The sequence below is a fragment of the Megalobrama amblycephala genome, linkage group LG7 (genome assembly GCF_018812025.1).
Source record: "Megalobrama amblycephala isolate DHTTF-2021 linkage group LG7, ASM1881202v1, whole genome shotgun sequence".
NCBI classification, from domain to species: domain Eukaryota; kingdom Metazoa; phylum Chordata; class Actinopteri; order Cypriniformes; family Xenocyprididae; genus Megalobrama; species Megalobrama amblycephala.
Genome location: NC_063050.1, coordinates 34,369,604 through 34,395,198, shown reverse-complemented (window position 1 = coordinate 34,395,198; position 25,595 = coordinate 34,369,604). Strand labels below are relative to the sequence as shown.

The following is a 25,595-nucleotide window of genomic DNA, read 5'->3' as shown; positions in this document are numbered from 1 at the left end:
TGGCGGAAAAATTTTCATGACGGAAAATGACGTCATATGGTGCAATCGATTCGTCTTGACCTAAGGAATCAGAGGAAAAAAGAATTTTGTTTCTAGCACTTACGGTTCAAAAGTTATTAGCATAAACATAAGTGCAACTTTGGACAGCTGGTGGCGCTAAAGGGATTGAGATAGAGACTCCAAATTTGCTATGGACATAGCTCAGACTGTCCTCTAACTGTGTGCCAAATTTCATAACTTTCCCGCAAGCGGTTCTATGGGCTGTCATAGACTTCAAGAGCGGAAGAAGAAGAAGAAGAAGAAGAAGAAGAATAAAAAAAAAAAAAAAAAAAGAACGCCAACAATAACAATAGGTGCCTCCGCACCTTCGGTGCTTGGCCCCTAATAAAAAAAATAAAAAAAAAGAACGCCAACAATAACAATAGGTGCCTCCGCACCTTCGGTGCTTGGCCCCTAAAAACTAACAATAACAATAGGTGCCTAAGCACCTTCGGTGCTTGGCCCCTAATGAAGTAAAAATGTATTCAGGGATTGCATTTTAGTTCAGTGCAAGGTTTCAATTTGTTTTTAAAAAGTTAAGAAAAAATGAATGTCAAGCCAAAGTGTTGCCAGGCAATTTGAGTTAGAGACCCCTGGTGTGTGGGCTTATGTCACCCATAATATTTTGAAAAAGAACATAGGTTGTAATAATATTTTCTGTCTTTTTGCAGATATGCCGACTGCAGCAACATCTCTCTGCTGGGGAACATCAGCAGGACCTGTTCCAGAAGGAGCTGCCCATGTTTGTTTCCCCACACTCCCAGCCCCCCTGCAGCAGCCTAACAGAACTCATTCAGCTGTGTGGAGGAACTGTGTGCCGGAGTGTGCGGCAGGCCGGAATCTGTATTGGAGAGTATAATGGCAAGAAACCAGAGGGGAGCCACAGTCTTTCTGAACAGTGGATTTTAGGTAAGATGGCCTATTAATAATAAAGATGAGCACTAAGTGGCGCTACAACCATAGATTTTCATGTTATGAAGTGGACATATCATAGCTTGTTTTTGTGAATAGCAGTCAACCGCGCCATGTGGAGATTAAAAAAAAAAATACTATGAATAAGATTTTAAAGTTGCCCTAGAGTGCTTTTTCACAAGATGTAGTATAAGTCTAAGGTGTCCACTGAATGTGTCTGTGAAGTTTCAGCTCAAAATACCCCATAGATTGTTTTTTATTAATTTTTGTAACTGCCTATTTTGAGGCATCATTAAATATGCGCCGATTTAGGCTGCTTCCCCTTTAAATCCTTGTGCTCCCCGCCCCCGAGCTCGCAACTCTATAATACATTGCATAAACAAAGTTCACACAGCTAATATAACCCTCAAAATGGATCTTTACAAAATGTTCGTCATGCATCATGTAAGTATAGTATTTGTTTGGATGTTTACATTTGATTCTGAATGAGTTTGAGGATATGTTCCGTGGCTAACGGGCTAAAGCTAACATTACACACTGTTGGAGATTTATAAAGAACGAAGTTGTTTATGAATTATACAGACTGCAAGTGTTTAAAAATGAAAATAGCGACGACTCTCATCCCCGTGAATACAGTAAGAAACGATGGTAACTTTAACCACATTTAACGGTACATTAGCAACATGCTAATGAAACATTTGGAAAGACAATTTACAAATATCACTAAAAATATCATGATATCATGGATCATGTCAGTTATTATTGCTCCATCTGCCATTTTTCGCTATTGTCCTTGCTTGCTTACCTAGTCTGATGATTCAGCTGTGCACAGTAGTGTTGTCAAAAGTACCGACTTCGGTACCTATCGGTACTGAAATTTTAAAAATGTGACGCTTTGAGCGCTGTTGAGCGGATTCATAAACATCTCTGATTGGCCATTGTGTTGACACGCTCATCGGATATGCCTGTGATTGGCTACAATGATCAATGCGTGGGAGCATTTGAAAGCATACGGAAGTGTTTGAATTTGAAAGCGTTTTGACAGTGGGAGCGCGAGCAAGTGAAAGCAGGTGTCTAACAGTGGACCGATCCGCGACGCCTGCTTTCAAACGCTCACGTGTGTATCTGTGTAAGCACTTAGTCATCAATTAATATCGTCACTATTTACAACGTTTTTACAGTGTTGATCATTGAAGCCTATCACAGACATATCCGATGAGCCGTGAAAACAACGGCCAATCAGAGATGTTTACAAATCCACTCAACAGCTCTCAAAGCGTCACATTTTTTAAATTTCAGTACCAACTAGGTACCGAAGTCGGTACTTTTGACAACACTAGTGCACAGATCCAGATGTTAATACTGCCCTTGTCTAATGCCTTTAACATGGGCTGGCATATGCAAAATTTGGGGGCGTACATAATAATGATCTCGACTGTTACATAACAGTCGGTGTTATGTTGAGATTCACCTGTTTTTCGGAGGTCTTTTAAACAAATGAGATTTACATAAGGAGGAAACAATGGTGTTTGAGACTCACTGTATGTCATTTCCATGTACTGATCTCTTGTTATTCAACTATCCCAAGGTAAATTAAATTTTCAATTCTATGGCACCTTTAAGATTTAAAAATCTAATTTACATAACCAAATGTAGTAATCAAAAGCCAACAGTAAATGTCAAAATTGTTTATTTTATAATGCAGTACTAATACCCCGTTTTCAAAAAATAATTATTTTATAAATGTTATTTTATAAATAGTGTATTATGTAATTTTTGCCTTGTAATAAAATAAAAACAACTAGAAATGTGATTTATATAGGCTACACATTGAGATTTATCCTGAAATGAATTTTGGCTTTGCCTGCTCTGTAAGTTAAAACACTCATCATAGTTAGGCTTTCCGACACTCTCTGTATGAAAAAGCAGTGATTTACACCTTTATATTGTCCTGCACCCCCCACAGTGAAACTACTGAACTGTCTCTCCCAACCCCCCATATCTGTTAGGAGCAGAGCATAATTGGAAAGTAACAAATTACAAATGCTTTCGTTACAGTACTTCAGTACATTTTTCAGTTTTTTCTAATTTCTTGAGTACAATTAAATTCTGGTAGGGACCCGATTCCAAAAAAGTTGGGACACTGTGCAAATTGTGAATAAAAACAGAATGCAATGATGTGGAAGTTTCAAGTTTCAATATTTTATTCGGAATACAACATAGATGACACATCAAATGTTTAAACTGAGAAAATGTATAATTTTAAGGGAAAATACGTTGATTTTAAATTTCATGGCATCAACACATCTAAAAAAGTTGGGACAAGGCCATGTTTACCACTGTGTGGCATCTCCTCTTTTTATAACAGTCTGCAAACATCTGGGGACTGAGGAGACAAGTTGCTCAAGTTTAGGAATAGGAATGTTGTCCCATTCTTGTCTAATACAGGCTTCTAGTTGCTCAACTGTCTTAGGTCTTCTTTGTCGCATTTTCCTCTTTATGTCCCAGTTTTCCAAAAAGAATTTCAAATTTTGATTCGTCTGACCACAGAACAGTTTTCCACTTTTCCACAGTCCATTTTAAATGAGCCTTGGCCCTAGAGAAAACGCCTGCGCATCTGGATCATGTTTAGATATGGCTTCTTTTTTGACCTATAGAGTTTTAGCCGGCAACGGCGAATGGCACGGTGGATTGTGTTCACCGACAATATTTTCTGGAAGTATTCCTGAGCCCATGTTGTGATTTCCATTACAGTAGCATTCCTGTATGTGATGCAGTGCCGTCTAAGGGCCCGAAGATCACGGGCATCCAGTATGGTTTTCCGGCCTTGACCCTTACACACAGAGATTGTTCCAGATTCTCTGAATCTTTGGATGATATTATGCATTGTAGATGATGATAACTTCATACTATTTGCAATTTTTCTCTGAGAAACTCCTTTCTGATATTGCTCCACTATTTTTCGCCGCAGCACGATTTGTACAGTGTCCCAACTTTTTTGGAATCGGGTTTGTACTTTTACTTTTATTTGAGTTAAATAAAAATAAAGTATTCAACTTCGCTACATTTATGTAAGGGAAACAGGTCAATTTAGCTCAAAGGGAATTAATTTATTTTAGGGAATTTTGAAAGAGTCACTTATTTTATGACCGAGCAAATGAATCGTCCAGCGTTCATTTGAAAAGGCCGTAACTATCAGCCCTGTAGCGGATATGAATATCCAAACTATAGTGAAAACACTATTTATTATCAAGGTAACAGGGTCTGCAGTTTAAGACATTAAATTCATAAGCATATAACACAAGACACTTCTCTTTAAAATATAAATGAGACTTTGATTATTCTAACATAAACTAACACAAGACTAACACAACTAGACACGCGCACACACACATTCACACGAGTTGCAGAAAGAAAGAAAGCGAGGAAAGAATGAGTTTTAAGAGAGTGAAATGATGAAATCCCAAGTTTCTAGCAATATATGCACTTTGTAAAACCTGACCTGAACGAACCATCAATCATTAATTTAACCTTTCTATCGTTTCTTAGGCAGGGTTATTAAATTTTGTAGCAATGCATCAGTTCAGCTAAAATCTGGAGGTATACTTGTGTCTGTCATTTGTGTCTTTAAATGGGGATTCCCTTTGTCTGCATCTTTGGCTTTGAGAAGGGGGTTTCCCAGATTCGTTGAAGGTCTTTTCGTGTCTGGATTGAAGTTTTCTTGGGAAGCCAATCACGATAAATGGCGGATAAATGGAGTCCTCATGACTGAAGTTTGAAGTTTTAAGGTGGGCAAAGACTGTAGAGTCATTGATTAAACTTTGTGGCAAAACTTAGAACAGGAGACTCTCAACGGAAAAGAAAGGAAACTAATTAAAAGTAATAAAAGTAAGTGAGACGAGAGTAGTTAGATGAACCTGTTTGCTCTTAACCCATTTTCATCTCCCAAATCTTTGTCTTGATCTACTCTGTCGACTGTTCATCATCCTCCTTTTTTTTTCTTCTTTTTTTTTTTTGTTCATGTCCTGAATTTTTAAACTGAGCTGTTTGTCCAACCTTTTTGAGGAGTTCTGACCAATTAGGTGTCGTCTTTGTTTCAGAGGTGGCTTTTCACCTCCTCTCACCATAAATTACATGTTATCACCTGGTCTCTTAACTTTCCTGCTCTTAGCAGTGAGTACAGTTTAGACATGATTTCTATAAAAGGAATGCATGATGGTCACATGTATAGGTTGTAGACAAGATATAGAAGTTGAACAATGTTTGATTTCAAGTCCGTTTAGAATTGTTTGATTTGATGCAGTTTATATATATAAAAACAATCTCTGTGGGTTTTCCTGTGGATTTCAACTCTGTAACTCAGACCTCAGGTCAAACAGAGGTCTTTGAAAAGGAGAAGGCCTGTTTTATCTTTGTGTCTTGGGGATCAAACAATTATAAATTTGGCAGCTCCTTAAATGGGTCATGCCATTGATATTACCAGAGCACTGAGCAGTTTAAGTAAATTGAAAACTCGGCTCATACAAGGACACAGTTATTGCAGTTATGGAGCAAGAACAATATAAGTGTCTAAAATGCAGTTCAGTCGAATGGTAAGTTCAGCTTGCCCTCTTTAACAAAACAGTTAAAATACACTACTGGTCAAACATTTTTGAACGGTAAGGTTTTTTTTTTTTTTTTTTAAGAAATCTCTTCTGCTCACCAAGGCTTCATTTATTTGATCCAAAATACAGCAAAAACAGTAATATTGTGAAATTTGTTTACAATTTAAAGTTATTGTTTTCTTTTTGAATATATTTTAAAATGCAATTTATTCCTGTGATGCAAAGCTGAATTTTCAGCATCCTCACTCCAGTCTTCAGTGTCACACAATCCTTCAGAAATCATTCTAATATACTAATTTGCTGAAGAAACATTTATTATTATCAATATTGAAAATAGTTGTGTACATTTTTTTTTTTTTTTTTTCAGGATTATTTGATGAATAGAAAGTTCAAAAGAACAGCATTTATCTGAAATATAAAGCTTTTGCAACATTATAAATGTCTATACTGTCACTTTTGATCAATTTAATGCACCCTTGCTGAATTAAAGTATTAATTTCTTAAAAAAAAAAAAAAAAAAAACTCTGACTGACTCCAAACCTTTGAACTGTAGTGATAATGTTACAAAAGCTTTCTGTTTTAGATAAATGCTGTTCTTATGAATTTTCTATTCATCAAATAATCCTGAAAAAATTTATACACAACTGTTTTGAACATAGATAATAATATTAAACGTTTCTTGAGCAGCAAATCGGCATAATTAGAATGACTTCTGAAGACTGGCTTGATGAACACAGAGATGGCTTGAAGATGGCTTGAAGAACACAGATCATCACAATTGTGTGTTTATTGTCTTCGTTTCATCAGTCAGAACATCTCTATCTGCATGTTATTCAGCTGTATTAATATCTGATGTCCATATAAGGGATTTCTTGGAATGTCATAAGTTTAATACTTCTATGAATCTCACTTGTTGACTTTCTGTGCGAGGGCACCCTCTGATTTCCAGTATGAATGAAACAGAAAAATTACATGAGTGTTTAATTCTCCATATTGCTAACATTGCCTCATTTTGTGCAAAAATAGAAAAAGTATACTAAAGTACTTTGTAACGTAGTAACTTGAGTAGTTTACTACTTATTTACTCTTACTTGAGCCATATTATTTTTCAGTATATGTACTTGTAGTCAATAATTTTTTTTTATTAAGTAGCAATTCTTTTACTTAAGTACAATTTTTTTAGTACTATTTCCACATCTGGTTAGGAGGTGATCGAGCGTCTGAGGCTGACTAAAAATAGAGAAGTCACACAAGAGCAATTCAGACTTAAATTTTTATTCTAGACATTAGGCTATAACATTAAAGCATAGACAATGAATGAATTAAATCATTTACATGTCATGGTATTTTTGTTAGAAAAGTTAATTGTTAAATATTTCATTAGGCCTATTTCAATTATTGAAGAATAAAACCAATTCAAATTTATTCATAAAGCACAATAATACAACAATGATAACAGTTATTTACAAACAATAAGACATTTAAATATAACAAACACAAATAACTATAAACAAAAGATATATAAAACATCTACTCATTGACTTTGACCTTTGACATTTAAACATATAGAACTCTTAAACTCTCAGGCTCTTAAGAGTCTTAAAACACTTAAAACATCTTCAGACTCCTAAAACCAGTACCTGTGACAACAGTACCTTGATTTGTTTGATCAAAATCTAACGTAAAAAAAATAAATTAATTTAAAAAAAAAAGCCTTTTAAATTCACTAAAGCCGGGCACACATTTAACGACTAGCTAAAACATTTTAAGACTGTGCTCAACATACACAGCGATTGTTTCCTGCGACTGAAGCAGATTTATATACTTTCACATGGAATTTGAACACCGACTGTAATCGCAGACTGAACTCAACTGGCTCTGACTGGACGCGTTTGAGCGCGATCAGTCATAAGTATCAATTTACATTCATAGTCCTTACAATCGTTAAATGTGTGCGCGGCTTAAGAGTTGATAATTCGTCACCTTGGAATTATAAGGTTCTGTCTGCATTCTGAGCAGTTTTGAGATTTTGAGCTTCAAAATTTTTGCATTCCATATAGCAAAAACGATATGGGGAACAAATCTCTTTCATACATGAGCAGAAGTGTATTCTAAATGTATTCTACCTATTCTATGACCCTAAATGTATTCTAAATATACTATATCAAAATGCTCTCAAACGTGTAAATTGGGATTTTTGGAACAAGTCAAATGCAGATAGAACCTTCTGATTCAAAAAAAAAGTATTTTTCGCTTGGAATTATACTACGGCGCTGTTGAATGCTCGAATTTGTTTGGTTGACCAACGTTCTAAGGTGTGCAGTTATTTTCAGGGAAACACACGGCTAATGTAGGTCAGGCAGGTCTTTACAGTTTCTATATCACTTCGCCAAATGATTTCAAAAGGTCCTTACTGCCTACAACCGCAAAAGAAACAAAACCCACAAGCAAATAAATATAGTACACTATAGGATGAAAACAACAAATTAGTGTCATGGTTTTTGCCACAAAATACGTTTTATTGTGTCCTGAAAGTGCATACTCTCTCGCGCTCTCTCTCTTTCAAACGTGTACGTGTACGTGTTTCACACATGTACTGTAAGTACAGACACACTAGTGCATTAATATTTGTATGAACGGTAGTATTCTGCTATCAAGGCTCAAGCCTCTGTTACTATTTCTAAAATGACGTTTTGGAATTAGCAACAGAGGCTTGGGATGAGATGCGTAAAAAATTTGTCCAACACACAAGTGTAGGACTAAGTGTTTTAAGGACAAAAACCTGACAAATGTCTTGAAATACACCATCTTGAGTGTCTTGAAGTGTGGTAACTGTAGTATCAGCGAAATAATTGACTCCAGGCCATTGAATTCATAGAAAATAATGCACACCCGAGGTGCATTACATTAATTGAAACAATATTTTTCAAGAAACACAAACAGCTTACCTTTTATGTTTTAAAACATAAATTAGTGTTGTAACATTGTGTTGACATGTATGAGAAAGTTAAATTTAATGCTTTCTATGACATTTATTTAATATTTTAGGATAAATAATTATTTTCTTGTTCAAGTTAAGCATAAAGTACTGTAATATTTAGCATAGTAAGCTGTAAAATTATGTAATTATGTAAGCATAATATACTGTAAAAACCAGGACTTTATTCCACAGAAATTGTGATAGGTAAAATGGCTTTTCTCTAAAGATCAGTATAGATTGAAAAATTAGCCAGAAAGTTAAAAGGTTTTAAATTTGAAATAGTTTTAGGATGGATGGATGGATGGATGGATGGATGGACCATTTTTTTTATAAATAAAAAGTCCAAAAATGTACTTAATGTAACTAAATGTAACTTAAAAAAAAAAAAAACGCATCACACAATGTAAATGAGTTGTCACAGAATAAGAATGTGAATAACTCAATTTTGACAATTTCAGATAGAACCATGTAATTCTAAGGTGACGAATTGTCTGATATATTGTGGTAAACTGTTCCATAACCTTGGGGCGGCAGCCGTAAAAGCGCGGTCACCTCTTGTTTTTAGATTTGTCCTCGTAACAACTAGATTCCAGTCAAGATTCTATGACTGGGATCGTAAAAGTTTCTTAGACTTCTGCTCCTGAATCAGGTCTGCAATATGCAGAGAGGCTGTACCATGTAAGGATTTAAAAACAAATAATAAAATCTTAAAATTAATCCTAAAAGAAACTGGTAACCAATGTAGCGATCTTAATACCGGGGTAATATGATCATATTTTCAAGGCTTGTCAACAGTCTTGCCGCAGCATTTTGGACCATCTGTAATCAGTCCAGAATTTTATTTTGAGCACCATAATAGAGCTGCAATAGTCTAATCTCAAGAAGATAAACACATGAATAACCTTTTACTGGGCCTGTATGTATAAAACTTTTCAGAAATACTCTGAAGAATAGTCTTAAGTTTTGACTTAAGTATCAAAAAATTCTTAATAAACAGTAGGACTTTTCTAAGAGTAGGAGACTTTTATAAAGAAGCTAAAAGCAAATTTAAGTAAAGTATAAGACTGATTCTTAAGTGCTGACTTAAGTGTTGTGAACTAAGGACTACAATGATGTCAACTCAAAATGGCTGCCCTCAACCTCTGAATCTGCCAATAGAGAGCCTGCAAGGGTGAAGTCACAGCGGCACACCAATAATTTAATGTTATTATAAAAAATAAAAAAAACATTTAAAAATACACTGAAAAGTTTTAATATTTTAATTTATTTTTTAAAATAGCTTTGCATTGTGCAAAATGATCACAAATTAGTATTGATGGTGTGGAATCTTTTTCTATTGATATGTCTCCTCATTTACATTTGGAGCAATGATGTGAATGGCTCAACAGCTCCAACAACTTCAGGGAAGCCCACAGTCAACATAAAAGTGGCTTACTTTTGGAAAGTCAATGAACTGCCGAGAAGTGGCCAAATTGGATGTCCAGCCATATGAAAATTGACATCTTCAACCTTAATTCAAATATTAAAAAAAAAAAAAAAAAAAAAAAAAAAAAAAAATGTGTTAAAAGATGTAAGCATATCACGTAGCTGTGCTTGGAGTCAATTGTTTCATGTGTGATAATGAAATGAAATTTCAAATTATTTCAAATTATTTTTGGCCAGGCTGTCATACAAAGAAATTATGAATACATGAGGACCAATGAAATATAAGTTTTTCTGAAACCTATAGCTGTAGTTTTCCTTTTTTTTTTTTTTTGCCAAAAATTTTGTCGGATAAATACCTTTGCTTAATGTTTAATTCTTCCCTCATATTGTACAGTTTTTCTCAGTTGCTTTGGCACATTTCTCGAATCATCCTTAAAATTTGCAAAACGTCTCAGGTTACGTATGTAACCATGGTTCCCTGAGAACAGGGAACGAGTTACGTATGTAACCATGGTTCCCTGAGAACAGGGAACGAGACTCTGCGTTTGCCATAAAAGCATTGGGGAACGTCACGTGACTCAGGTGTCAAAAGCACTATCCAACAACTCCAATTCCTATTGGCCGGCGACAGCCTATGACGTCATATGGCACGACCCGGAAGTATAAAGGAGCGCCTGGAGAGACAGTCTCCATCTATCGTCTTGAGGGACTGTTCTGTAGGCAGGCAACCTGAAGCATGGCAAGGAAACGCCAAGTCTCGTTCCCTGTTCTCAGGGAACCATGGTTATATACGTAACCTGAGACGTTCCCTTTCGAGAGGGAACTTCTACTCTGCGTTTGCCATAAACGCATTAGGGAACAATATACCTACGCCGCCATGCTGGAGGGGAGTGCCTGCCAAAAATATGGCTGAGACAAAGGCCCCAAAGCAGTTCTCAAACTGCCCAGCAACTTCCCCCTCGGGTCACACCAGGCTGTCAGTGACAGCATTTCCTTTGGCCAACAGCCCAAGCTGACCTTCCCACAGGCTTCTACCTTTCTCTTTTAACAAATAGAGCCTAGAGAAACGCTAAGGCGTCTAGAACCCAATTTTCTTGTGAGAAAAGTGGTTCCTTTAAGGGAATGTGGCCAAGGAACCAAAGGGAACCTCGGCCAGTCACTCATGAGGGGAGCAAGGTCACCCTCATTGCCACCAGGGAGGCTGACCTGGTCTTCTCAGGGAACAGACTCAGTTCAGGCCAACCCTGTCTGAATACAGAGCCTCTAAAACGCATTCTTCAGGAAGATAGTAGGTAAGAGTGACTGCAGAAAGGCAGAAACCAGCTCAGACCCACGCGTAGAGACGGGCATCCTGGAGAGCAGAACTCAGCTGAGTGCTATGAACCCTCATATCGAGGGGAGATAATCCGCTCAACCTAGGATCTACCCAGTGCTTAATTAACGTACTGAGGAGGCTGTGCGCTGAAAACCCTGAAAAGGGGAGCACAAACCAGCCTGGGGCTGGCGCTTAAGACAGGGCCTGATCAAGGCCGAACCATCATAATCAGCTTAGGGAGCTAAGCACTATTACAAACCCCAAGGGGAAGCGCAGAGCTCACCTAACAGGTAGACTATGCCAAGAGCACATACTCATGGAGGCCTGAGAGGGGCTACAACATGACAACAGTTCTATATACATAAAGACAGAAGTAAATTTCAGAAAGAGGCCTGTTTCTGGTAAAGCCATTCTGAACATCTGTCTAAGCCGGCGGCAGACAGACAACTTCCATGGCAGCAATAGAAAGCTGCACAGTTCTCTTATGATAATCCACCCAACACAATCTGACGAGCAGTGTACTCAGTAAAAGCACCCTTTTACTCTTTAAGCAAGAGGAGTACAGCGTACGCCAACACGTATTAAGGAAGGCCTGGAAGGCCTATAACCTCAACAGACACGTGGCATCAGCTCGTGGCAGTGTTTAGGTCCCAAGCCTGGTAAACAGCCCGCAAAAGAGGGGGTTGAATCTACCACTTGGGCCCCTGGCCAACGAAAGTGTATAGAAATAGTTCTCAGAGAGAAATACACCTAAACAAACACTAGTGTATCCAAAAAGGGCGGCCCGCAGGCTTAGCATCCTTCAGGACACACGGCGTAAGTCTCGTGGCCGTTTCCAGGAGCACAAAGATCCAACCTAAGCGCTAGGTGGCTCTTAGCTCAACTAGAATCATCGACTCAGAGGCAACAATAGGTTAAACCAAACCTCAGTAAGGTTTCACTACTGACATCTCATCCAGAGCCGCACAGAAAAACACAATCTGTGCCAACATGTAAACTAAAAAGGAGGCCTGAAGGGGCCTGCCGATTCAATGACACGTGGCTTCAGTTCGTGAATTTCCAGGGAACCAAGCTACAGGGAACCAGCTCTAACCCAATTAACTATGGGAAGCTAACTGCTACCTGTGCTAGGCTACACTTTCCAAACAGGCAAAGTACCCTAAGTTTTGTGACTAAAGGGAACCATACACAACCAACATGGCTTAAGGGAGGCTAGTTGAGCCTGCTACCTCAAACCACATGCTGCAGGGCCTGAAGCAGTGTAAAAACCAAAAACAGTATGTGAGCAGACTGAAATCTATTACACAGCAGTATAAAACTATTGCTAACTAGAAGGAGGCTGAACAGTCTAGCCTACAATCAGCGTTATATGCAATATAGCTGATAAACAGATAACTGAAAGGGAGCTGACAGATACTAACTTTTCTCAAAAAGTGATCTAGCTACCCTGAGTATGCAATCCAACAGGTGATGCACTCAGTAACACTGGGGAAAGGATTCACCAAACACTTACATAGAGGCCGCTTTTAAGAAGGCCTACTATCATAAGCGGGTGCCAACCTGTGGCAGCATATCAAGCTCACATACCAAATGTAGGGCAAACGTCTAGAACTCAAAGGAAACTTTGAAATACATGCCATTTGACAGAGAGAAAAAAATAAAATCTTTGCTACAGATTCTCAAATCTGTTCCAAGCCTTAGAGGACAGAGCTAAAATGCTGGCATAGTCAACTCAAACTTGAAAATATCAAGTGGCTCGGAAGAAAATATTTTTTTCCTCTCGGCATGGATGTTCTAGAGAGTGGGGCCTAGCAACATTAATAGCATAAACTTATCTACGCAAAGATAAGGGCCTACCACCTGAGAAACAGCATCAGGTCTCTAACAAAGCAGTCTAAAAACCTAGCTGTTACACTCATCGTTGCACCTACATAAGCAATGGGATAATCTGGGCAAAAAATTCAGCCACTCCCTCAGGAGAAGGCCAAAAACTAAAATACATATGGGAATTATTTATACATACACCATACACACACTTAGTTCTAGCCTGGCCAAAAACATACAGGCCTATTCAAAATAACAGGCGCTATAATAAGCCTGATCTCTACCTCAAAATTTCAAATAAGAAATACAGCAAAGATCACAGCTATCACGCTGGGCGGCCGGTTAGGACCGCCACAAACGCATAAACTGAAGTGATGAGTGCCAGTTCGAACTACACTGAAAAATAGTCGAACGACAAAACATACAGAGAGAAAACTGAACAGCAGCCATTCTGTGGCTCACTCAGTCAGTCTCAACACTCCAGTTTTTGCCCAAAAAAAACATTATCATTATTACTGTTACACACCCAGGAAATAACACAGGAATAAAAACAAGGTCGAACATTTAAGCGATTAAATCAGACCTTGTCTTACCTTCCCGCGGCTCGAAGACCAGAGATTCCTTCCTCGTTCTTTCAAAGGAGAAGAGTGATATCCCCGGTTCCAAAAGCCTCACGAACCTTTTCACTATCAAGCCAGAAGGCGGGCCTACAGAAAAAGCTTCATCATGGGCCAGCCACCGGCCTGACTGTTCAAAGGTGTTATCCTGAATGTGCACAGATTTTAGATAGGGGATAATGGGCATATGGCCTAACAACTCCCTCGGGAGGAGGCCAGAACTAGGAACTATACAACCTAATAAGGGATAGTATACATAAGGTTATGTAAATAACACACCTAACCTAGCTCTAGCCTAGCCGCTAAGCTACGGGCCTTCTTACAGGGCCACAAGCCTAGTGAAGCCCGGGCTTCACCTCCAAATCTCATGGATAAGAGAAAGAAAGTGAAGCTCACAAGCAAACAATGTCAGGCGGCCGATTAAGACCGACCTAAACATTTACATATTAACTGAAGTGACAAGTGCTATCAACTTCAGTCTGCCCATCCCCTAATTTTCTTGACTACATGCTCAGAAACCTATACAGGAAAATAAGGTCTTATTTTAAATGAATAAAATATAGACCCTCCTGCGGCTCAAAAACCAAAAACTCCTAATGCTCCTTTTTTACATGAAAGGATGGAATCTAAGGTTCTTTTAAGCCTAAAAGATCCTCTTACTATCAAACAGAAACAGTGGGCTGATAGAAATAATGACTATGGGCCCAGCCATCAGTCTGACCATAAGAAGCATCTGAGCATGATATATGTCCATACATATATACACATATACACATCTATATACAAACATGTATATAAGCATACATATATATATATATATATATATATATACAGGAGGTGGAAGAAGAAGAGGAGAGGGTAGATATAAATCACCCTATAGCTGGGGGATCGATTACAAACGCAACAGTGTTTACAATCGATCACCCGACTCACTCTCTCTTCCTCCCCCTCCCGTCTGTCTGGGTTCAGATACAAAACTGAATGGCTAGGGGTTTTTCCATGCCTTCCCGATCTCAAACACGGAGATCAAAAAAGGAATGGAAAGTATGGAAGCTGCCGTATTAATAGACAGAAAGGAACCGCTCGTCGAGCCGTCTGCGCGTGGCCCCTTTCCTAACGCGCTCTCCCGGCAGCTGTAGCCCGCCGAGAAGCACGTCCCAAACACACAGCAGCTCGCATACACCAGGCAGAGGAGCGCTCGCCGCCGGACGCGATGTCAAACACGAACGTCATCGTCATCCACTCGTTCTCGCCCGCCCCGGGGAAGTTAGAGAGAATAAAACTTTCTCAAACTTCCCAACGAGCTCATCTGCGAGCCCTATGATTGCAGCCACCGTTAAGCCTCAGCACAAACAGGGGCCAGAACCAACAGGCAATGATGCAGACAGCTCTTCCCTCAGGAAGAGTGACAAACGAGAACAGCGTAAACAACAGAAAAACACACAGCAGTGCCCTCAAGCACTGTGTATGCGTGCTCCTCTCCAGACAGAAAACGCCCAGAAAAATATGTAAATCAAATGTCAAATTTTTCCCTGGGACAAAGAGAAACACATTTCATGAACGTTTGTAAGGCATATATTAAAAACCCTACCGGAGTTGGTATAGATGCAATCAGACAGAACAGGACCGAAAGACGAAAAAGATAGTGACTGTCTCTCCAGGCGCTCCCTTTATACATCCGGGTCGCGCCGTATGACGTCATAGGCTGTCGCCGGCCAATAGCAATTGGAGTTGTTGGATAGTGCTTTCGACACCTGGGTCACGTGACGGTTCCCCAATGCGTTCTGTTCAACGCAGAGTGGAGTTCCCTTCGAAAGGGAACTGCTTTACAAGCTGTCTAAATATGTTCACTCCATTTATGTACATAATAAAGATTATAAAACAGGGGTAGCCAATCCTGTTCCTGGAGATCTACCTACCTGCAGAGTTCAGATCCAACAAATCTATCTGTAAATATAGCTGCAAGCAGCAATTACGGGGCCAAGCACAAAAACGGCACAAGAAGCAAGCCAACACAACTGGGAGCGTCAGACTAACTGCAACAGTGAACAATTAATTATTAAGACCTATTAAGATTATATTAGATAAAAGAGCTGATAAATGATCAAAAATGAGGATTTACTGGTTCATCATTTTCGACCAATAGGTGGCGCTGTGTCCAAATTGTTGTGGTATGGTCAGAGTGAGGTGACAATGACACTTGCAAAGCTTGGTGTCAATATGTCAAAGCATTGCAGAGATGCAGCTTCAAGAGTCATTTTTGCATCATATCTCAAATTCTATTCCGGTATACAAAAACGGTTTGACTTATCAACTTCAAATCCATAACTTTTTGTCGGTATGGTCTGAAGATGATACATTTCAATTTTGGTGAAAATCGGAGCAACGGTCTAGGAGGAGTTCGAAAAAGTAGGTTTTTAAAGAAAAACAATATGGCGGACAGGAAGTTCAGCCGACTATGGCAAATTTGATATCTGTGTTCTCGGCATGACCCAAGGAATCTACTGAGACCAGTTTCATTACAATCGGTTAATATCGTCAAAAGTTATTAACATTTTTATACATTTTGTTATAATTTTTGACCACAAGGTGGCGCTGAGACGAAACTTATTGAGTATTGTCAGGGCATGGTGCCAAAGACCCATACCGAGTTTCGTAACGATATGTTAATGCCTTCGTAAAATACAGCATTTTAGCACAAAATTCAAAATGGCCGACGGACAAAATGGCCGATATGGGAAAATTGGATATCAATCGACTCGACATGATGCCCTGAATCTAACGAGACCAAAGTTATAAGCGAAAATATCCATTTTTCATATTTCAGAACCAGTAGGTGGCGCTGTGACGAAACACTGCATGATGCTTCAGGTCATGCTTGTGATGACATGTACGAAGTTTGGTCTGAATACGATAAAGCATTGTGGAGATACAGCCTTATGTCTATTTTCGCAAGCACTACATACAATTCATTCGCGTCTTTTACGAAAGCGGTTTGAGGAATCGACTTGATTTCCATAACTTTTTGTCGGCATGGTCTGAAGATGATCTGATTCAATTTTCATGAAAATCGGAGTAACGGCCTAGGAGGAGTTCGAAAAATGACGGAAAATGACGTCATAGGGTGCAATCGATTCAAGTCAAGGAATCAGAGGAAAAAAGAATTTTGTTTCTAGCCCTTACGGTTTGAAAGTTATTACCATAAACATAAGTGCAGCTTTGGACAGCTGGTGACGCTAGAGGGAATGAGTTAGAGACTCCAAATTTGCTATGGACAAAGGTCAGACTGTCCTCTAACTGTGTGCCAAATTTCACAACTTTTTACCATACGGTTCTATGGGCTGCCATAGACTTCAAGAGCGGAAGAAGAAGAAGAAGAATAAAAAGAAATCTAACGATTACAATAGGTGCCTAAGCACCTTCGGTGCTTGGCACCTATTGCCACCTATTGGCACCTATTGCTTGGCACCTATTGCTTGGCCTCTAAAAAAAAAGTACGTCAACGGATACAATAGGTGCCTACGCACCTTCGGTGCTTGGCCCCTAATTATCAAGAGCTCCTGAAAATCTTAGGGTGCATCTCAATCAGCTCCCCAGTTTAGTCAGGGCATTGATCAGGGAGTCAGCCATTTTAAGGGCTGTCTCAAACGCAAAATCCTTCCAGTGAAAACCAGGCGGCATTGATAAATCATGTGAGGCAACTCAATACACATAATGACACTATAGATTTTTTTTTTTTTTTTTTTTTTAATTTCGCCATAAAAATACATTGATAGACAGGTACTGAGCATAATCTAGCTAATATTTATAATTAAAGGATTAGTTCACTTCAGAATTAAACATTTTCTGATAATTTACTCACCCTCATGTCATCCAAGGGCAAAAAAGTCATTCTTATTTTAGAACTGCAGGAAACCCACAAATCTCTGCATTATTCACACAAAATCATCCCAACATCGTTGTTTTACCTTTTTTTTTGTAAAGGGCGTTTGACTAGGTCTTTACACATTCGCTTTGTAGACACTGGATCGGTACTTCCTTGTGACCTTTCCAACGTCATTACATAATGCGTGGCACATCGCAGAGCAATGCAAGACATGCAATGAAACTGAAATATGGACCTTCAACACATTTTACTCCAGTGAAGTCCACTATATGGAGAAAAATCCTGGAATGTTTCCCTCAAAAACTTTAATTTCTTTTTGACTGAAGTAAAAGACAAACATGTTGGATGACATGTGGGTGAGCAAATTATCAGGAAATTTTAATTCTGAAGTGAACTAATCCTTTAATTTAGGGCTGAAATGTTGCAGGTATATGTAACAAAGTATTTATCATAATGTTGTAAGGGTGGTCTGCCTACAGGGGTTCAGGCTGCAAGGTTGTCGAATGACTAAAGGGGTTCAGGCTGCAGGGTTGCCGAATGACTAAAGAAATGTTGTCAACAAGAATGTAGAAGATATCTTGTCTATAACCACCCACTGCTACTTACAAGAAATGACAGAAATAAGTGCAGTTACAATAGCAAAATATGTGGGATAACATTGCTACAGTGTGACAATATTGTTTTGCATTAGGTAGCACTTAAAAGTTAATACCGAATCAAAACTAGTTAGCACATAATTTATAATGAAAGAGTTTAATGACAATATCTGGTTATAGTTACACTTAAAATAGTTACAAAATAGATGTATGAGATGGTAAAAACTTATACCATTAAGCTTAACCAGCATATATTTAGAATGTTACCTGAGGGATAGAAGGAAAGAGAGAGAGAGAGAGAGAGAGAAAGTGTAGAGAGAAAGAGAGGCAAAGAAAGAGCGCCCCCAGAAAAAGAGAAGTCAGAGCAAAGTGAGAGAAAGAGAAGAGTCCATAGCAACAGTTCAATCTTCTTTTATCCCTTCCTTGACCATGTGACTGAAACCCAAATGTGACATTCAAACTGACCAATCAGAAGTTTAAAACTTCCCCCATCTTACTAAAGGTGTGACAATTCGTAGACCCCCGATGTACACACATCTTGGCCTATAGACTTTGATCACTATCAGCACCTCTTTGCTTTTTGAAATCCCAAATGGCCCTTGTAGCAAGAGAGAGGGGGTTGCACAGCTTGCACAGGATTCACAGCTTGCATCTTACAGTTGTATACTTAACTGTAAATGTTTTAAATTCACGCAGGTATTTCACACAAGTATCACGCAAGTATATTTTGCATAAAGGATTATCCTGACAGCAAGCGAGTCTACATCTAACTTTGCAGACTTAAATGAACAAGTGCGGTAGTGTTATATTCCTAACCTTATTTGGGGCCAAGCATTGAAGGTGCATAGGAACCTATTGTAATCATTAGTGTTCTTATTAGGGGCCAAGCAATGAAGGTGCGTAGACACCTATAGCACCTATTGTAATCGTTAGTGACCGACATTAATGACAGCAATTTTGGACTCTCTAACCAAAAAAATAAAAAAAAAATCATGAAAATTGAACCAGATCATCTTCAGACCATGCCGACAGAAAACAGTAAAGTTTTAAACAATAAAGTTTATTAGTCAAAACCATTTTCGAATAACTCCCAAACAAATTCTACAAAGAGCACTTCAATCTGGACATGAGGCTGCATCTCTGATTATAGATATAGATACCAAATTTGCCATAGTTGGCTGAGCTTCCTGTCCGGCTTTTTTTTTTTTTTTTAAATTTTACTTTTTCAAATTCCCAGACCGTTGCTCCGATTTTTAACAAAAATTGAATCAGATCATCTTCAGGCCATGCAAACAAGAAACATGGAACTGAAGATTCATCAAACCTTTCTTGAATAACGCATAAACGACTTAACGACATAAATCACAGAGCACGGCAAAATGGACATGAGGCTATATCTCCGCAATGTTCTAGCATATTCTGATCAAACTTGGTGTGTTATGACAACCATGACCTAAGGGTGCCTTTACATTTTCAGGACAGTGCCACCTAGTGGTCACGAGATATGAAACTTTTTTTGTGTGTTTGTAGTTAGTGAGGTGTAGATATTCCAAACTGATTTAACAAGAAAAAAAAAATCATCGTTATAGGCAGATACTCAAGATTATGGAATCGGACATGAAAAAGTGATATCAAGTCATCCCTATTTTATATAACACTGTTTTTTTTTTTATTCTTTTCAGACTGTGTCACCCATCTCACACTACTCCCATATAAAAATTATGTCTTGGAATGAAGATCCCTGGAATTTGATTTCCCTGTAGTTGTAGAAATTTTGCTGTGTCATTTTTTATTATTATTTGTAATCTGTGTAGCTTTTTATTAAATATTTCTGTTGTATTGTGTTTTTGGCAACTTAAGTAGTGCAGTGTTTTTTCACTGACTTATTGTTTAGATGTCTTATGTTACTGTGTTTATTTGTAGCAAGCCATTAATAAAACTGTGACTGTAAAGCATCCTTCAATTAAATACAAAGGTGGTAGAGAGTAAAGAGTACATGCTCGCCTGAACTTACCATGCTTGAAAAACTGTAACAAGGCATTGTTGAAAATAAAAATCTGACAAAGTTGATTGTCTTGTCTGATGTTGTCAAAGTTGACTGTCAAATATTGTACTTGTCTGATAATAGCAATTAACTTGCAATTTTCTTTTCTTTTTTTGATAAAGAGGTGAAAAGGATGAAAACTTACCTCACAGATTTGGTATTTCAAAACCAAAATAAACACAATACAGGTCATGATGATTCCAGTAACAGACAGAGAAAGAGTAGCGATAAAAATGGTGGCGGTGTCAGTGAGGATGCTACAATGTTCTTTTTTTGCCCTCCTGGCCATGTAAAGAATGATGTTTGTTTAGATGGTGTATAGCAGCGGTGTTCAAATGGCAAACTGCAGTTCCTGACCCCAGCTTGGTTCCATCCGGACCAAGCGACATAATTGTGCCATTTCACTGTTTCTACTGATTAAAGTGAGCAGTGCATCAAAGAGCAGAGCACCACAAGCACTCAGGGTAATTTACAGTAATGATCTTTCAGTGCTACATCCTCTAATATTTTTGTTTATTCTAGAGCCAAACACTCTTCATTCTAAGCCCTTTCCATTCTATTTGCATTGCATCTCTCTACCGCTAAAGACATAAAATGCCATATTAAGAGTTCAGGATGACACGGTTATTTTAACAACAGTAGAAGAAACATGGTGAGCACCAAAACAGATACTTTTGCTAAAACACTGCAGAAAACAAGAATGCAGCAAATACAATTTTTTATCTTTCATACAGATGACTCCGACCTAGCATAAGACATTGGATTGGGTGTTTGAGAGAAGAACCTTGGAGTTGGAGTTCATGGAGACCAAACATGCATGGCCAGACATACCTATGTTATTTTAGTTAACGATAGTATGTGATAGATATTCTTATCAGCCTGACTTTTCTTTCCCTGTTTCTCCCTGTTTTCCCTCACCTGGTCTTCATGGATGCAAGGGTAGAATGGAGACTAGTTGTTATGGTTTCGTCACACATCTGGTTTTAATGTACACAATGTATATGTGTGTATGTTTCTTGGAAAGCATCCAAGAAAGGTCCCTGCTTTTTAGGCCTTACTGGAGCCCAAGGCAGGCAGGGGCACTGGACCAGATGTTGACCATATTTAGACTTGTTTTTTCTATATGTACCACATTCCTATATCATGAAAGTATATTCTCATTGGACAATTGTTACACCACCCCCTGAACATGTTTAAAAGCCCTGTACTGAAGTAAGTCTGGGAGGAGGTTTTGTGAATGGATTGGCTTCATGTTCATGACTCTTTCCCACAGGCCTATGCATTCAATGAGTGAAAAAGACAAACTGAGAATGAGGCACGAATCGGGGCCATAAATGTAAGATTAAATATCCTTGCAGTATGCAACTCTGAAATGTTAATACAAAAGAGTTCAAAAGAGAGAATTAATTCATAGGCCAAACCCATAAAAGGAACACCATGAAGGGAAAACTGGATACATGTTTATACATTTCTCAAGTGGTTATATATAGAATATATAGGATTAAAAGGGTTTATTTGTCCTTCTCAACAAGAATTAAATGAGAGTCATAGCTCTCTGCAAATTCCTTACAGTCATAAACAGTCTTAACAGTCTTCATTTATCCTGTAACCAGACACCTGGGGCCTGTACCATGAAGCTGAATTAGCTGGCTAGCCAGGTAAGTTTCAGATTAGTTTGCGCCAATCCTGGGTTTTAGGTACCATGAAAGTAACTTAACTTTTAGTGGTTTTCATCGCCATGGTAATTTATGCTCCACGGCTAACCTGCTCCGGGGCAGGTTATGTTCTGGGTTAGAAATCTCGGACCCACTTTATATTAAGTGGCCTTAACTACTATGCACTTACATATAAATTAATAATTTAATACAATGTACTTATTGTGTACATACATGTTATTACATTGTACTTATATTTTAAAAACACCTGCATGTAATTACATCTGTAATTAATTTCGGTAATTACATTTAAAATTACACTGTTGATCCATCCCTTACACCTTACCCCTACCCTTAAACCTACCCATATCACCAAAGCTTTCCCTAACCTTACCCGTATCCCACCCCAAAAGCTGCAAAAGTGTTTTGCAATTCAATATGTACCCAATAAGTACATTGTACTTATTTTTTGATGTTAGTACATAGTAGTTAAGGCCACTTAATATAAAGTGGGACCGAAATCTCAAACTGAAATTGGACCAATCAGATGTAAGCTAAGTGATGCTGACACACCCAACACAAAGTCACTCCCCCAGTTTTTCTTGCTCCAAATTAAAGGTCATTATATAGTAAAAACAAATTTTTAAAGATGAAATTGTCTGATTTTAATGATAATTAATTATTTTATGATTTATATATGATTTATATAATTATATGATCTATATTTTTATTAATCCATTACAGACACAAGTTTAGTTTAACAGTTGTTAAGTATTTAGTTTCAATGAATATTAATATATAGATCATATGTAATATAAATGTGTAAATATACTCTTTAAATATGACTACACGTGACCTTGTATGTTTGAGTCTCTATCCCTATATATCATCAACTATATAAACTAACTTCACAACTTTCACTTGCTCTGATAGAGAAAGATCATTTCTTTTATTTGTCCTCTTTCACAGACAAGTATTTTCCATTAGTGTAAATGCATTTAAATTCTTCATTTTCAGCAAAAGAGTTTTGAATCGTGCTGGCTTTCTTGCGAGAAGTTAATTACGGTTTATCTCTTTTGCAAGGCATGTGATTGGCTGTTTGCCACTGATGTCACGGATTCATGTGCACACGCTCCACAAACTCGGGATCAAAGCCTGAGTTGACAGAGAAAGTTAATGATAAGCATCATGGTACCAACAAAGCCGGATTGGAGTGGTTTGGTTTTGTCAACTTGAAACTAATCCAATAACCCTGAGTTTGTTCAACTACCATCATGGTATAGGCCCCTGGTGTTAGCTGGGGAGTTACTTTGCAGTTTGGAGGGATGGGTTCACAGAACTTTGTTGGTCCAGATGCTATAGATGACAGAAAGACAAAAAACTTTGAAATTAACTTTTTGTGATCATGATGAGAGTTTTGATTATTAGATTATGTACGTTGTTTATTTTTAGTATATTACTTTGAGCAAAATTGCCCATACTTTTTTCTTAATAGGTAAGATATTAGGGCCTAAGCCCTAAGGGACGAAGGGCCCTTTTGTTTTCCTAAGGTATATAAAAAAAATAAATAAATAAAAATAAAAAATAAATAAATAAAACTTTCTGGCATTTTGGGCCCTTAACATGCTCAATAACTCTTGAAACTTTGCACACATGTTGGAATTGTCGGCCATCACCTACTTAAAGAGGCTGTTCCACATTATTAAGCAAGTCAAGTTCTCATGCAATATGGGGAGGAAGAAAGATCTTTCTGAAGATAAAAGCATTAAATGGTGCAATGTTATGCAAAAGGCATGAAAACATAAAATTTGTGAGTAATTTACAGCACAAGAGAACTCAGTCTGATAGAAGCTAGATATTTTACTTCATAACTTGTTAAATATGTTTTTTTTTTTTTTACACAAAAGCTTCGCTTCAGAAGGCCTTTAATAACCCCCTGGAGCCATGTGGAGTACACTTTCTTCAGCTCATACTCATGACCCCTGTTCACTCCCATTATAAACCTTGGATGCATAATAATGTGAAACAACCACTTTAAATTGGTTTTCTATTTACCTAAGAAGACTTGGGAAACTATTTAACAAACCTTTCTGAGACTGATACCAGTTATCCAAAAAAAAAAAGAAAAAAAAAACTCTTTCTAAAAAAAACTATAATCTGGATGTTTGTTGTACTGAAATCCCACTGATACGTGTTATCTGTGAAATCTTTATCTTTTTTCCATAATAAAAGGTCCCTTTTTTCTTGTTTTTCATTATAATAAGCTTGATTTCTGAATGATGCCTATTTGACAAACAAGCATTTCCGAAGCACGATTTCTCTGAATTTTTTTCATCATAATAGAGGACATTTCACAAAAGCCAATCAACAGACTTCATATGCACTTTCAGTCTTGTGGACTTACAATGGCTTATGCGTGCTCGTGTCCGTTAATTCCATGAGACCGCAGGGTGTCCCATTTGTCATTTTAGGTTTCAGAAGGATGCTCTGATCACGCTCTGACAGATGAAGTAATGTCTCACACTCATTGAAGTATAAGCGCGAGACATCACTGCCGTTGTCAGAGCACGATCAGACTAGTGATGGGAAGTTCGGATCATTTTACCGACTCTGACTTTTGAGTCTCGTTCAGCAAAATGAACGAATCTTTTTCGAGTCATTTCGTTCATTTTAGCAAAATGTAATTAAAAAGTTACGTGTTACTTCCCCGACACATCTACTACTTACGCAAACGTTGATCACACTGCAAACAATACAAAACTACAATGCTATATAATATACAGAAAAGATTAATTAATTCTTTACCTGGGTCTTCAGTCTATGATAAGCTCACCTCACCTCTTGTCTGACAAGGCTTCGGGTTTAAGTCATTCCTTAATCACATGACAGACCCATACACTAAACCAATGCAGACTGAGCCGGAAAGAGAATTGATTAGTTCATTTCATGAGTGTTTTGGGTTTTTGAGTCATTCCTTAATCACATGACAGACCCATACGCTAAACCAATAAAATCTGAGCCGAAAAGAGAATAGATTAGTTCATTTCATGAGTCTTTCGGGTTTTTGAGTCGTTCCTTAATCACGTGACAGACCCATAAGCTACACCAATGCAACCTGAGCCGGAAAGAGAATTGATTAGTTAATTTCATGAGTCTTTCGGGTTTTTCAATCGTTCCTTAATCACATGACAGACCCATATGCTATTTCTGACAATTCTGTCACTATGTTTTGTGTTATTATTTTATAAATAAATAAGACCCTGTTATAAATAAAATATTGATTAATTTGTCTTTTTTACTGTCTATCTGTACATAAACACTAGGCTATATAATAATATAATAATCCAAGCCTACAATACAAAGTATTTATAGCCTAGTTTGTTCATTTTTAGTCCAATTTTGAGTTTGCTGGTATAATAATTGCTTTTCCTAGGCAAACTTGACATATTGGTCTAATATATGTATAAGAACATTGCTCAAAAAGGACATAATGACAAATTAAATGACATTGGTTTAGCGTATGGGTCTGTCACGTGATTAAGGAACGACTCAAAAACCTGAAAGACTCATGAAATGAACTAATCAATTCTCTTTCCGGCTCAGACTGCATTGACTGAAACAGGTGAACTACTACTAGCAGTACAGAACCTATAGAATATTGCGCATGCGCGACTGAACGAATCATCCCCCGAGATGAC

The 25,595-nt window shown here is 37.8% G+C and overlaps 1 long non-coding RNA gene across 1 annotated transcript; it reads left to right on the top strand.

Moving 5' to 3' along the window:
• Window positions 1-412: 412 nt before the first annotated feature.
• Window positions 413-20,268, top strand: LOC125272383. Its single transcript, XR_007185827.1, has 2 exons — window positions 413-948; window positions 19,881-20,268. It is a non-coding gene; the product is annotated as an uncharacterized LOC125272383 (long non-coding RNA).
• The last annotated feature ends 5,327 nt before the right edge of the window (window positions 20,269-25,595 follow it).